The 14,204-nt window shown below is 36.9% G+C and overlaps 1 pseudogene; it reads right to left on the reverse strand.

The window, feature by feature from the left end:
* Positions 1–10,683: 10,683 nt before the first annotated feature.
* Positions 10,684–13,932, reverse strand: LOC145822942 (polygalacturonase-like; annotated as a pseudogene).
* Between the last annotated feature and the right edge of the window lie 272 nt (positions 13,933–14,204).

The following is a 14,204-nucleotide window of genomic DNA, read 5'->3' on the forward strand; positions in this document are numbered from 1 at the left end:
ACATTTGCATTAGGTTCCGGCTGTACCGGAGGAGGAGGAGGTGGGGGCTGTTGGTTCTGTTGTTGTTCCAGTCTAGCAGTTATCAGTTCTATCATTCTTTCCATTCTTGCCCCAGTAGATGAGGACTCAGGTTCATTTGCATTGTCCATTTCACTATAAGCAGTTATAACAGTTTTAAACATAAGCAGTCATTTGTTTACCAGTTTAACACATTAACAGATATTCAGTCATAACATAACCACACACTTATCATGCTCATGAGATGCCCTAATCACTTTTCTAGGACACTCTATAGCTCATTTGGACACGTGTGTGCGGTATAACTCGTGGTAAGTATCGCTCTGATACCACTCTGTCACGACCCAAACCCGGCCCTATGGGTTTAGCACCGTAACCGGCCAGTAATCCGAGATCACCGAAGGCCTGCAGAACAGTAATACAGTAAAACAGAGTACAGGGCCTGGCGGAAGCCAATACAGTAAATAAATAGTGTCCATTGAGCTGTGACATTCTGTATGCAAAAAGGCTTTTCATACATTTATACATAAACAGTACAGAACAGTATACACAATATTTACAATCATTCAGACTAGGGACTCGACCCTATATAACAGTACAGTAACACTCAGTCTATCCAGAACAGTAAAACAGTACAGAAGGGGGAATTGTAAAAGACCCCTAAGCCTTAACAGATAGGCTCGGAACCTCGCAGTGAGGCACAAAGGCTGGCTTGACAAAACTGGAGTCTAACCCACGCTCCTAGCTCCGATCTGGTGGCTGAGCACCTACATATATATATAAACAGTGAGCTAAAGCCCAGTGAATAACATAAAGCGTAAAGGGGTTTAGAATGATTGTCCTTACAGTAATGAAAACAGTTCAATTCAATCAGTATTTTAGTTGTTCAGTACAGCAAACAGTCATATGTGGTACATCCATTAGCATAACAGTAATAGTAGGTCTTAAAAGACCGAACAGTAATGATGGCCATCAGTCAGTAAACAGTAGTGGTTCCACGAGGGAACCGACAGAGATCTCTGTAACAGTAACAGTAACAGTAAACAGTAGGTACTAAGGATGCCACAGTACAGTTCAGAAATAAAGGACATACATTCATTCAGTAATACCAGTTCAGTAAACAGTTCAGTTCAGTATTCAAAAGATATCAGTTGAACATATCTTTACACAATTGTTACTCACAGAGTTCTGGGCTACAGTATGCTAGAGCGTGTCTCCCCAGTCGCCAACCCTACACAGTTAACAGATTGAACACACACTAAGCTACACAGTTGGGAAATATCATAACTTAATCCCTAATTTGCCTTGGTGTGTTCTACAACGATATCCTCATCTAAATGTCTTAAACTAGGCCTAAGAATGCCTAGGATGGGATGAGGATGCAAAAATACACTTAGAAAACATTTCGCAAACTTTGCTGAAAATAGGGGCTTCGCTCGAGCGAGACTTTCTCCGCTCGAGCGTAAGTCCAAAATCAAAGGCTTCGCTCGAGCGAGGAATCCTTCGCTCGAGCGGTCTGCAAAACAGTAAAAGTACTGGATGCTGAGATTTTACGCGCGATGGTCGCTCGATGGTCGCTCGAGCGGAGCCCTAGACAAAGGTGCTCGCTCGAGCGGGGAACCCTTCGCTCGAGCGAGGAAGCCAAATCTGGAATTTCCAGATTTGCCTCCCAAGCTCAAACCAAGCATTCAATCACCCCAAACTCGACCTCTTGGGCCCAAATTCTGGAAAACATCACTAAGTTCAATGTATAACAAGTTTCAAAGCTCAATTTATGAATTCAAGCCCCAAAGGTGAGTCAATTAAAACCATATTCAAACCCATTTTCAAGAACAACATTCAAACATGCATGAATGAGTTTTAAACCAAATTGAAGCTCCAAAGCTTGCTCAAATGAGCTCATTTCTTTCCAAAACCAGATGAAAACATGGTCTATAACAACAATATGAGCATGCATGTACTAATGTCCATGTAATCAACCTCAAAATGCAACAATACTAACATGCATGCAAGAGATGAGCTTCAATCCAACATGTATGCACCAAAACATGGCTTAACTCTACAATTAAAGCATGAATTGTGCAAGAATGGATTCTAAGACAACAACAAGAAGATGAATGTCCTACCTTAGTCTTGTGTTCAAGGTCTAGGAGTTCAAAGTAGCAATCAACACTTCAACAATTCTTCAATTAGCAAGCAAACCCAAGATGGAAGACAAGTTCTCTCACTCTCTCCCTCCCATGGTCGGCTAGGCTCAAGAGAAATGGCTGATGGAAATGTTTTGAGTCAAGTATGCAAGACTCTAGCATCACTAGGTAATGTGCCACTAAGGGTGGCAATATGGTAAATAAACCAAACTCTTTAATTAGCTTATTTTAATCTAATTTAATCATACTTAATCAATTTTCAGATAATTGTACTATAAAATCACATAAATTATGAGGGTCACGGAACATCAATCGGTTTCTAATTCGGCCGCCGATAAGGCCTTCAATTAGCAGTTTAAACATATAAACATGAACAGATAATCAGACAATCAAACAGATAGAATGCAATTAACTAACATATACTCAGTCAATTCAGTTTCCAATTTCAGTCAGTCAGTTCAGTACTTTAATCAGTTCAATTATCAGTCAGTTATCAGTCATCATCAGTTCCGTTTAGCAGTAATCGGTGATTATCGGTAATCAATCAGTCCCTAATCAGTAAACAGTATGAGGGTTGTTACACTTGATTTACATGTAATACAAAAAGATAACTACAAAAAGATCTTCCAGCCTCTAAACCTCTAAGCTACGTCCTTGGAGGTGGCATGTCACAAGTACCTGAAAATGATGTCCCATATAGGGTGAGCCAAAACACAGTAGAGATATACTAAACCAAATATGAGCAATAACTAAAACATTAGCATTCGATGAATGGTTAACACTTGTAAACCAACTGTAGAGACCTCATTTTTGACCGCCCTTAAGACTTGGGCACTACTGATGGTTTACTTGGTAGTGAAAGTTGTGCAGTGCAAGGGTTCGATTTCTTCGGCGAGAGGAGAGTCAAATCAAAAACCTCACACCCCATTTTGGACCAAAGCTATTTTGAATGATTTTTAGACCTTAAAATCCTCTCTTTCAAAATATTTTTGAAATAAAGTTCCTACAATGTCCCGACACTCGTATTTTGTTAAATGTTGCGCTTTTCGGTAAACTGAGCAAAGGACAAAGTGGAAACAAATGAAAGAGAGATAAAATATTTGAAAAATCTTTCAAAACACCTTGTTTAGGGGTTTGGATTTGAAGAAAAGAGGAGTGGAGGGAAGAAACCTAGTTGATGAAGAAAATGGGCATGAACCGTTAAGAGAGAGTTGAGCAGCCCTCACTGAATCAGGCCTATTCATTTTCACACTTGGATTTTAGCTTGAGGCCACCACCAGTGGAAAGAAGACTTCCGGGGCTTCATTTTTTACTCAAGAATCTCCTTAAGCCGAGGCCAGATAAAGGAGATATGATTGGTTGAAGTTGGGCATCATTCCGGTTGGACCGAAACTGAGCAGCCTTCACTAAAAAGGGATATCTCTTAACACAGTTGGAATTTTGATGCAAGACTTCCACCATTGGAAAACTTACTTCCCGGGCTTCAATTTTCATACAAGAATGACCTTAAAAAGCATCCATATGAAGGAATTAGGCTTGCTTCAAGTCGGGGACTATGCCTGATTTTTGCTACCGGCCTCTATGGGAGTGTGTCGGCCATGAATGGCCAATGCCGTCCAAAAGTGACCCATGCCGGCCAACAATAGTGTTCTGCCGGTCAACAATGGTAAAGGTGCCAGCCAGTGATGAAAAGATCAGTTTTGGACAGATATTTTGTCTCCAGCTGGCACAGCTGTCTCTCTTAAGATATTTTCAACCCAAACCTCGATTTTTGCTATATAATGAAGCCTTATATCTCATTTTCAAGGGTTAGAACTTCTTGAGCAAGTTTGAGAGCTTCTCTCACTAAACTCCCTCTCTCTCTACAATTTTCAGAGCTTAATCTCTGCCTCTCTCTCTAGAGTTCACTCTCGCTTGCCCTTTTGTGCTAGAAGACTTGCATACAACCATCTTCAACCTATCAACCCTTAAGAAAACTTGATCACCATTGGGCTGAGGTCCTTTGGAACTTGTTTTGGGCTGTTAAAGCTTGGTTTTAACTTAGAAATCTTGCTGTTTTGCTGTTTGGCTTCAAGGGTAAGCACTTGTCCCTCTAAAGCTTTGTTTTGCATGCTTGTTTTACCACCTTTGCAAACTGTTTTTGGCTTGGTTTTGAACTAAATAAAACTCTATTTTTCAGTCCTAAAAATGATGGTTTATGCCTATTTTGTGTTAGGGGGTTGTCTCTCCCTTTTGTTCCTTAGCTTGTATAGCTTTTGAGCCATCTTCCTAGGCCTTTCAAAACAACTTTTCGTGGCCTTTTAACCACTGAAATTCAGAGGATTTTCAGTGGTAAAAACCCTGTTTTGAGGTACCAAATAGGAGAAGGTGGTCCCCTCTCCTCTTGTCTTGCTTGCTAGTGTTGATGGCCAACCAAACGAGTATGTGTTTTTACTTCTTTATGGCTTTGTTTAGGCTCATTTTTGTAACTTTTCAGACCTTCCATAACTCTATTTTTGGCTGTCTTGGTCACCTCTTGCATGCTTATTGTACTTGGAGTGTAAATCCTCTTTGCTAGCCTTACATACTTGATATTGTAGCCTATTATTTTAGCATGTATTGGCTCCATTCCAGCACATTTTTGACAATTTTTTAACATGCTTGAGGTCTATTTGAAGTGGTCTTGGTCATGTATGGCTTGCCTTGTAGGGCTATAGTGTAAATGGCTTCACTAGTCTTGAGTTTTGAGGCCACTACCATGCTATACTTGTGTTGTTTGCATGCCTTGGAATCATTTGGCATGGTATTTCAGAGCTTATATCTTTTCCATACTCTCATGTTTATCACTCTTTAACTGTGTTTAAGAGTTGTGCCATTATGCCTTGTTCATGAGCTAATACATGAGCATATCTTTCTTGCCATCTATGCTGCGAGTCTAGTATGTTTTTGCCACTATTTTGACCTGCCTTAGATCTGTTTTGAATGGTTAGGGTCATTTGAGCATTGCTTAGTATGGTTGTAGTGTAAAGGGCCTTGACTAGCTTTGAGTTTTAGGGCCTTTAACATGTTGTGCATGTGATGTTTGCATGGTATGGCACCATTTAGCAAGTAATTTTAGTGCATATAGTGTAGTCACACTCTCATATACTTCACTTCTTCATAGCTTTTGAGGGTTGTGTATCATGTCTTGCTTGTAAGATAACATGTGTGCATGCTTGTCTAGCATTTTGAGCTTCTATTCTAGCATGCTTAGGCCATTGTTTTGGCATGCATGAGGTCTGTTTAGGGCTGGTTTAGTCCATTGAGCATTGTATTGCATGGTTGTAGTGTTGTGTCCTTCACTTGTTTTAATGCTCTTGGTCCCTTAACATGTCTTGCATGCGTTGAGCTTACATGTTAGAGTTTTGTAACATGCCAATATTAGCATGTTGTTTGTTTAGCATGTTGTTTTGCATAGCATGTTGTTTGTATTGCATTGTGTTCAACCAGACATTATGTTGAACACAAGGCGGATTAGCCCACTTCATATTCGAAGTGATGAAAGTGAGCCAATCTTCCTTGGTCTCTATTGCCTTTGATCATCCATGATGAGGTAGTAGATTTAGATTCTTGTTTGCATTGCATTCATTGAAATGTGTGCAAGTTGGATCTTTGGCCATCATGCATTGTATGCTTGATTGATGGTCTTGGATCCAATGATGCCCTTCTATTGATGTTTTGAAGTGATATGGAGTGACATAGCACAGACATGTCCTAGGGAGACTCTTATTTTTCTCTGTTTTGTGCTCTATTGCAGCTTGGTGTCACAGCACACCAGTGGCCGGCACCTCTTCATCTGTGGTCGGCAGTGTGCACTCTTGGTCGGCAGGGGGGTCAGCAGCAGCAGCTCCTCATGGCCGGTAGGCCACTGGTGCACTCCTCAGCACTGTTTTGGTGAGATTCAGCAGCTAGTTCTCAAGGATACCCTACAGACAGAGCCTCAAGAGAGCAACCAGAGAGCTTTTCGAGGCAGCAATCGAGAGCATGCATCCTTCATTGTTCAAGGCGGAGCTGTGGTAGCCTAATTTAGATACTTTTCATACTTAGTTGGTTTTGTAACTTAATTAATTTGATTAATTAGTTGGTTTGTAATAATTAGTTTAATTAGCGTAGCTAGTTGGCTAAATTTATTCGGACCCTCTGTCGAGAGGGCGAATTTTGTAATAAGTGTGCGTGCGTGTGTGAATGTCTTCCAACCCCGCGTCTTTCTCCCTTTTACTTACTCGCTTTTGATGGTTAGTTTTAGGGCATGTTTCAATTAGCATACTTATGCTTCGCATGTTCACATTCATTCATTTGTCTTGCATGCACCGGGTTCGGCGCATCATACAAACCGCATTGTATGTCAATACATTTACTTGAATACGTGTTCAACAGCATGTTATCAAGTTGCATCTCATATGCCATTTTAGAATAGCCGAGCCTATTTCTAGTTGCATTTTGCATGTGTTGCATTAGGCATTGTTAACATAGCTAGGATCATGCATTGATTACTAACTAGCTTCTTTTTTGGCTCGGAGTACTAGGTAAGCTTTTACGCTTTAGCATACTGCATGAGATGTGTATGTTGCCATGTTAGCATGCTTGCCATGAGGCTAACTGCTTAACTGATATAACCGCATGAATGCCTGTGGATGAAGGTTGGATTGCTTGAATTGGAACAATTCATTGAAATGCGATTTTTAAGCCCACTTGAGAGTGGCAAAATCATGTTTTCTAAGCCCACTTGAGGTTGGCAAATCCACGTCTTAGCCTACTTGCGAGTAGCACCTTTAAACCATTTTCAAACAAACAAACATGAGATGTTTTGTTCCAATTTAGGCGATCTAGTCTATACTTGTATGATGTGCGCATCACGTAGTAAGGCTAGCTAATAAAACCGGAATAAGAACACATGTGTTTTCAAAAACAAAATATCATGTTAGTAAAGGTCGATCTTTGATCGGGCGAGCAAGAGTGCTCATTGCATGACCTTCCCCTCTCGTACCCAAGTTCCCGAGCCGAGGCAACTTTAGTGATGACGGACATGTGGCCTTAGGCACGAGTCAGGGTTTCCTAAATTTTCCAAAACAAAACATTTAGGTGGCGATTCTGTATCTGGCAAAGCAGTCCATGTTTGGCACTTCTTTATAAAAATTAGTTTTTCAAAACGATTTGCCAGATTTAGACTCTTTGGTGATTTATCGGTCTTGCATTGCACTTTGCGAGATTAGATTTAGAACCGTGACATTGAGTTCGAACTGTAGTAGCTAATGAACAAAACGGATTCTGCGCCAATTCGCGCGCGGAGCTTGGGGCGTTCGAGAACGTCTACACCAACCTACAACACTTCTCAGTTCCATGACAAGTACATCCATATTCCATTCCACATTCATTTACTTATCCAATTCAAATTCATAAACATGGCTCACTATCCAGCCAAACAATTAAATGAGACTACAACTCATAATAAGACACTTCTATTATCCATAATTCAAATGAGACTACAACTCCTATTAAAACATTTCAATACTTCAATTATCTACGTTATGCAAACGTGATTAAGATTTCAGGACTTTCACCTTGGACACTCCGGCCAACTTAGTTATCAATGGAGTCCATCCCCTATCTCCTCCCAAACAGGTTTGAAAGTACATCTCCTATCTCCTCTCAAACCATGGAGTACATTCCCTATCTCCTCCCTCCCAAACAGAATACATATGCAATGTATTTAAATACGTTATCATATACAATGATCAATATAGGCACATACTCAATGTGACAATTCAACCGTCATATTCAATGACTTAACCATTTGATTAGTTTCAGTTTTCCCTAATGAATATACAGTGTCTACAACAATCAAGACTATCCTCCACCGATAGCCCAAAGCAATTATTTCTAAACAGATAACAAATTCATCAAACAGATAAATTATCAACTTTTTCATAGGTGAGTGATTAATTTATCCAACTACACCATTCAATCTCATACTTTCCCAATTTCATGATTTTCAACTCAATTTCATATTTTCCCAAATTAATTATTCAAATTAATTAATTAACATAATTAGGGTATTTTCTCCCTTTTCAAATATTAACCCTAAGGCTCAATTTTATCAATTTAACAAAGATAATTTCATCTTCCAAGGTCTCACATACACATGGAATTTAACAATTGAAAACCCCCTTTTTATAACTTTAGATCAAACCCTAACTTTCTCAAATTTTTTCATATTCCACCATTCATACAAAATGACTAAAATCTATGTCAAAACTCATAAGAAGGAGTAGGGTATCCCTACTTCAAAGGAAGAGACTCAAAGGAGGTGAAGGTGAAAGCCCAAAGTGCTCCAAACACCAACTTTTTCATATCAAAGCAAAGCCCACACCAAGCTCGATTCTTCTTACAAAGAGGCTAGGGTAGAAGATTCCTAGAACTAAATGTATTTGTAGAGAGAAGGTATGTAGAGAGAGAGGGAGCAGCCGATCTAGGGTTTAAAAAGAAAAGGAGATCAAAAAGTGAAGAAGAAGTTGCTGCTACGAACTGATATATTCGAGCCTCGCTCGAGTGAAGGATTGGTTGCTCGAGCGACCAGACACAGACAAACCTCGCTCGAGCGCAGAAAGCCTCGCTTGAGCCAACAATACGAAGCTTCAGGTCTCCAACCCAGAAGCACGCTTGAGCGAAGAAAATCTCGCTCGAGCGAAGAAACCCAAAACATACAGCTCGCTCGCTTGCTCGAGCGAAGGAAAGCTCGTTTGAGCCAAGAAACACAACTTTCAGGTCAAAAAGAGACGCAGACGCACGCTCGAGCAAAGAAACACACCAGACCAAGCTCGCTCGAGCGAAGAAAAACTTGCTCGAGCCAAAGCTGCGTTTGAAAAGAAAACCTGAAGACCTACAGAACTCCCTCGAGCGTACAAATCCTCGCTCGAGCAAAGAAGCAAAGACACATGGCTCGCTCGAGCGACAAAGTCCTGGCTCGAGCGAAGATACCAAAAACTGGACAGCAACCATTTGTTTCAAAACACACCCAACCTGTTACAAACTTTCCCAACACATCCCAAAACTCAAACACTAAGAATTAAAGGACGGAAAGAGACATATACAACAATATTCAACCATGGAACCCAAGTCCAGAATACTAAACATAAAAGGGGAAAACCCAGGATCGCTATACGAGCCAACCTTCTTTTCAGGCTACCAAGCATTGCTCAAATAAAAAATAATCCTTTGAGACTTATAATAAAATAAATATTAGATTTTTTATTTTGTCAATTTAAATTACAGTATTTTAATTTATAAATATTGAATTTTTTTTTTATTTTGTCCATTTAAATTACAATCTTTTGATTTGCTTTAGAGTATTTTTGTTATTAAATTCAATGTAAGTGTACATAAAATATCTAAAATATTATTTTTTATTGAGTCCAATGACTAATATATATATATATATATATATTTTTTGTTAATTTTACTTATAAACAAATAATTTAAATTGAAAATAAATAAAAAATTTGGAGTCAATTTTTTTTAAACATTTATTGCGTAAACTTTTAGGATAATGATAAGATTTAAATAACTATGTTGGCATTAACTTTTGGATTAATTTGAGACTAGTTGGACATTTTTCAATTTTAAATCTGAACTTCAAAGAATTTGATATTTTCAAAAATGTATTTATTATCTATTTTCTTGAATACAAACGTGTTGAATGGACTTAATTTTTGAGATTTAGATAAAACAAAAATATAACGTATTTTTTAATGATTTTTCATTAAAAAGCTTATTAAGTAAATTATCAAATACCAATAATAAATATATGAGAAAATCATGTATTATCAAAACTATTTCATTACTTTTTTTTATTAAAAAACTATTTAATTTGATTTTTTTTAAAAATGACGAAAATAAGCCTTATATTTTCCACACAAAAATACCAAATATCAATACTTGTCATTTGATAAAAGGATTCCAGATTGAAAACAAATTGAAAATATAACAGAATATCTAAACTCTTTTTCAATTGAAAATACAAACAAAATATGTAAACAAATTGAAAATACAAAGTCTTACAAATTATTAGGGGTGCTTCAAATCCGTCATCTGTCCAAAATTAGGTGGATTAAAAAAAATCAATCCGCAACCGTCCGCTTGTCATCACGTATCCATCTAAAATGCGACGAATCGATTTGATTCGATTTAGTTGGTTTGAACATATCAAAATATTCCCTGAGCACCCTTAGTAGCTAATAAGTCCCATTGCACTGATTTATTATTATTTAATTTTTTTTTAAATGCCCCATACGTGGAATTATTTGGAACTTGACAACTTTTTAAAAACAAGAATAGTTTCAAAAAGTGATCAAAATAAAATGCGTAAACTAAATTTATTGTAATTAAAACTCACCCCATATTAAATGTGAATCTATATCATATGACTAACGAAACATTAAAAAGCACATTTGTTCTGAAAAGCAAACTTTAGATACCTTTATTACAAATAAAACCTTTGAGTTGGTACGAAAATCAGCAAAATAAATTTAACTATATATTGACTATAGTAGATATGGTACTCATTTTGAATTAGTACAAATTTATCAATCAGTCAAGCAAGGGACACTAGGCAAAACTGGACCATTTTTCCTTCCAACAACATTTTGACATAACGACGTCGTTTCTTTACACAGTTGAGTCGATTGAAGGTAGATGTCATTCATATATATATATATATATATCTTTGCATGGAACTATGTCACTGCATGCAAAGTGTATCGCTGTATCTTCCTCCGACGTCCCGTAAATATAACTGTATCTGATATTGCTAATTTGTACGGCTGATTTTTGAGAAAGTTAATTACATTAATCACAATGTTAAGTTAGATTAATGTATTGTGAAAAGATCAAAAAATTACTATTTTTGAGTACAAAACTAAAAAATCCAAGTAAAAAAAGAGTCATAGTCATAGAGTAAGAAATGCTCACTTGATTTTTACAATGCGTGTGGTCACAATAGTATTGATCGATGATGATGGGATGAACTGAACCAATGGATCTTATATGCTCAAACACAATGTTCCTAGCAAATCCGCTCCCTCCCTAAGCATGCCAAAGGGACAATATAATTAACAACAAAACTAACGAGAAAAATAGTTATTTATCAAATAATATATCAATGACATTATTGATATTAATAGGCATTGAGTTTTTTTCTATTAAAGTGATAAGCTTACAAATTTGCCTCATATATTATATTCTTGATATCATGACTCTAATAATCATGTGTTCACAAATTACCTGCCATGTCTTAATTCTTGCTCCATTTGAAGTTCCATAGACATTCTCTACTGTCTCATATTGCCCTTTTATACCTAAACTTCCAATACTTTTACCAAAGAAGGAATTTAAAAATCAATGAAATCAATTTCAAAATAATAACAACAATAACGAAAGATAGAAGAAGCTGTAAAAAGGTCTTCCCTGTTACCTTATGCCATGACCTGGTCCTCATGTGATCATGCTAATGTTGAGATATGATGAACCATCTCCGATGGAAATACAATCATCACCTGCATTAATATTTTTGACTTAAAATTTGATAAACAACCAAATTAAAATATACATATGTAAAGCGCCATGCATCGACTTTCAGTTCCAAATCTTTTGGATCATTGCAAAATGCTTCCAATGGTAGAATTATGTAGGAATCTCAAAACAGAAGATCTTGCACAATTAATTTTTTTTTTTTGGTCACACAGTATAAAATTAAGAGAGATAGTATTATTATGTTTGATAATATACCAGTCCCAATGTGAGTTTGGCTTATGAAGACGTGTGTGGAATGTTGAATGTGTATGCCATCAGTATTTGGGCTATCGCGGGGGGCAGTGATGGTGAGATTATAAACATATACCCATGTCGACCTTTCCAACGCCATATGCATTTGAGGGCTGTCTATGAAGGTTAGGTAACTTATATGCACATGGTTGGAATGTGCTATTACGAACCCCTGTAAAAACATGAAAAATTATTAAATGTTTTCAAAATATTATTTCGAAACATTAGTAGTACTTACAATGTAAACATAGGAACAAAATAATTTAAAAACAAAGAATCTAGTGTCACTCACCGTTGGTTTTGACCCATGGTACTGAAAAGAAGAAAAGAAACTTATATTAGTAAAGCCAAAAAAAAATATTTATTTTGTACAAAAAATTTAAATTAAAATGGTGTGACAGTGATAATTATTTTAAGAATAATTAAATGAAGTGAGAGAGGAGGCTTCTTGCCTTTCTAATGCGATTGACATTGGAGGAACCCCACCATTTGGTACCCTGGGCATTAATAGTACCAAAGCCATAAATGTAGAGACCATTGATCTCAGTAAATCCTATCCATTGACGGCAGTTACTTCCGTCGCACTTCTATTTTGAAGGATGATTGGGTGCTGTTAGGTTTCCACCTATCTATAATAAACCATATCAATTTAACAATTCAATAACAATATATTAAAAATAAATAAATAAGAGAAAAATGAAAATATTGAAATGTATGATAGGATAACTTATTTCTAGTTGAAAAAAAGATTGTACCGTGTTATTGGGCCAGTATAAGCCCACAATATTAAAGTAAATATTTCAAATTATTTGTACTAATGATTCTAGTTGTACAAAAATTTTAATAAAATATTTGAGGCGCAAAAAATAATTTGACCTATAATGATGACATATGATATGAGAAAATTTATGAATCTAAAATTGTAATTACCATGACGTTAACGGTTTCAGAATTGCAAGGGCCACTAAAGATTACAGGTTGTAGCAAGAACTTATAACCATCAGGAACGTGCATGGTTGGACTAAAACCTGAAACTTCCCTTGCCGAGCACGTAGCCTTCCATGCATCCTCAAAAGACTGCACACACAACTAAGCTTATAAGCATTTTTTTTCTTTTTTCTTTTTATAATTATTATTAATAATATAATAACAATGTTATCGACTTAAAAAATTAATCTAAAAAAAAAGTCTAGTGTAATTCAGATTAAGTGTAGATCTCATTGTACAAAAGTTGAATCAAAACACTTCACTTTTTGAGATAAATTTCTTAACATATTTTTTGAGTTATTATCTTTTCTGATAATACCCTAGGAATCCAACTTGTTTTTCCTTGCAATCATCAATTCTTCTATAATTTATATATATATATATGATATGAATTTAATCTAACCAATTAGATAAAAAGTTTTATGTGACAGTGTAAATTTTATATCTATTACCTATATAAAAAGAGTGTAAGGATGGTGTAACATAGCTGCTTCTTTGGATGGTGTAACGTAACTGTTGTTTTGGTTTGTAAAGCCGATTTGTGTTAGCTACACGACCTTCAATTGAGCCACGCACACGACACTAGAAACAAAGAAATCCCACCATTCTTCTTACCAATTGCGAAGCCTTTTCTGCTGCTGGTACAGAATTTTGGCCTACTTCCCAAAGCTCTTCCCCGATCAGCCACGCCGACAATGAAGAATAAAACAAATTTTACCCCTTCAAACAGCAGGGGATTTTGTTTTTATGCCATCAGCAAACATGGGAATTCTCATAAGATATATATATATATATATCTAATGCTTCATATGACTTCAGTATCCTCAAAACTCTCTCAAATTACCTGGTTCACCCACCGCCCATGACCATTGATGCAAATCTGAAGCCATATGGGCTTGCAATCTATCGGCCACGTGGTCTCACGAAAGACAACTGGCGGCATCGATGGTGTGCTACATAAATGACTCGTCCTCATCAGTTGAAGAATAAATACAGAGAACTACACGTCCACCGCCATCCATTCTACTCAAGGCCATCATGGATTCATGGTATTTGATTTACAATTATAGGTGTACCTTGTTTCCTCCACATTCTCTCACACTCACTCACACACACACACACACACACACACTTACACACCCTTGATTCGATCTAAATCATGAATATTGCTAATTGATTTTTGGGGCTTCATGTGGCGATTGATTCATGGATGGG

The sequence above is a fragment of the Camellia sinensis genome, chromosome 1 (genome assembly GCF_055761805.1).
Source record: "Camellia sinensis isolate YWXY chromosome 1, ASM5576180v1, whole genome shotgun sequence".
NCBI lineage: Eukaryota > Viridiplantae > Streptophyta > Magnoliopsida > Ericales > Theaceae > Camellia > Camellia sinensis.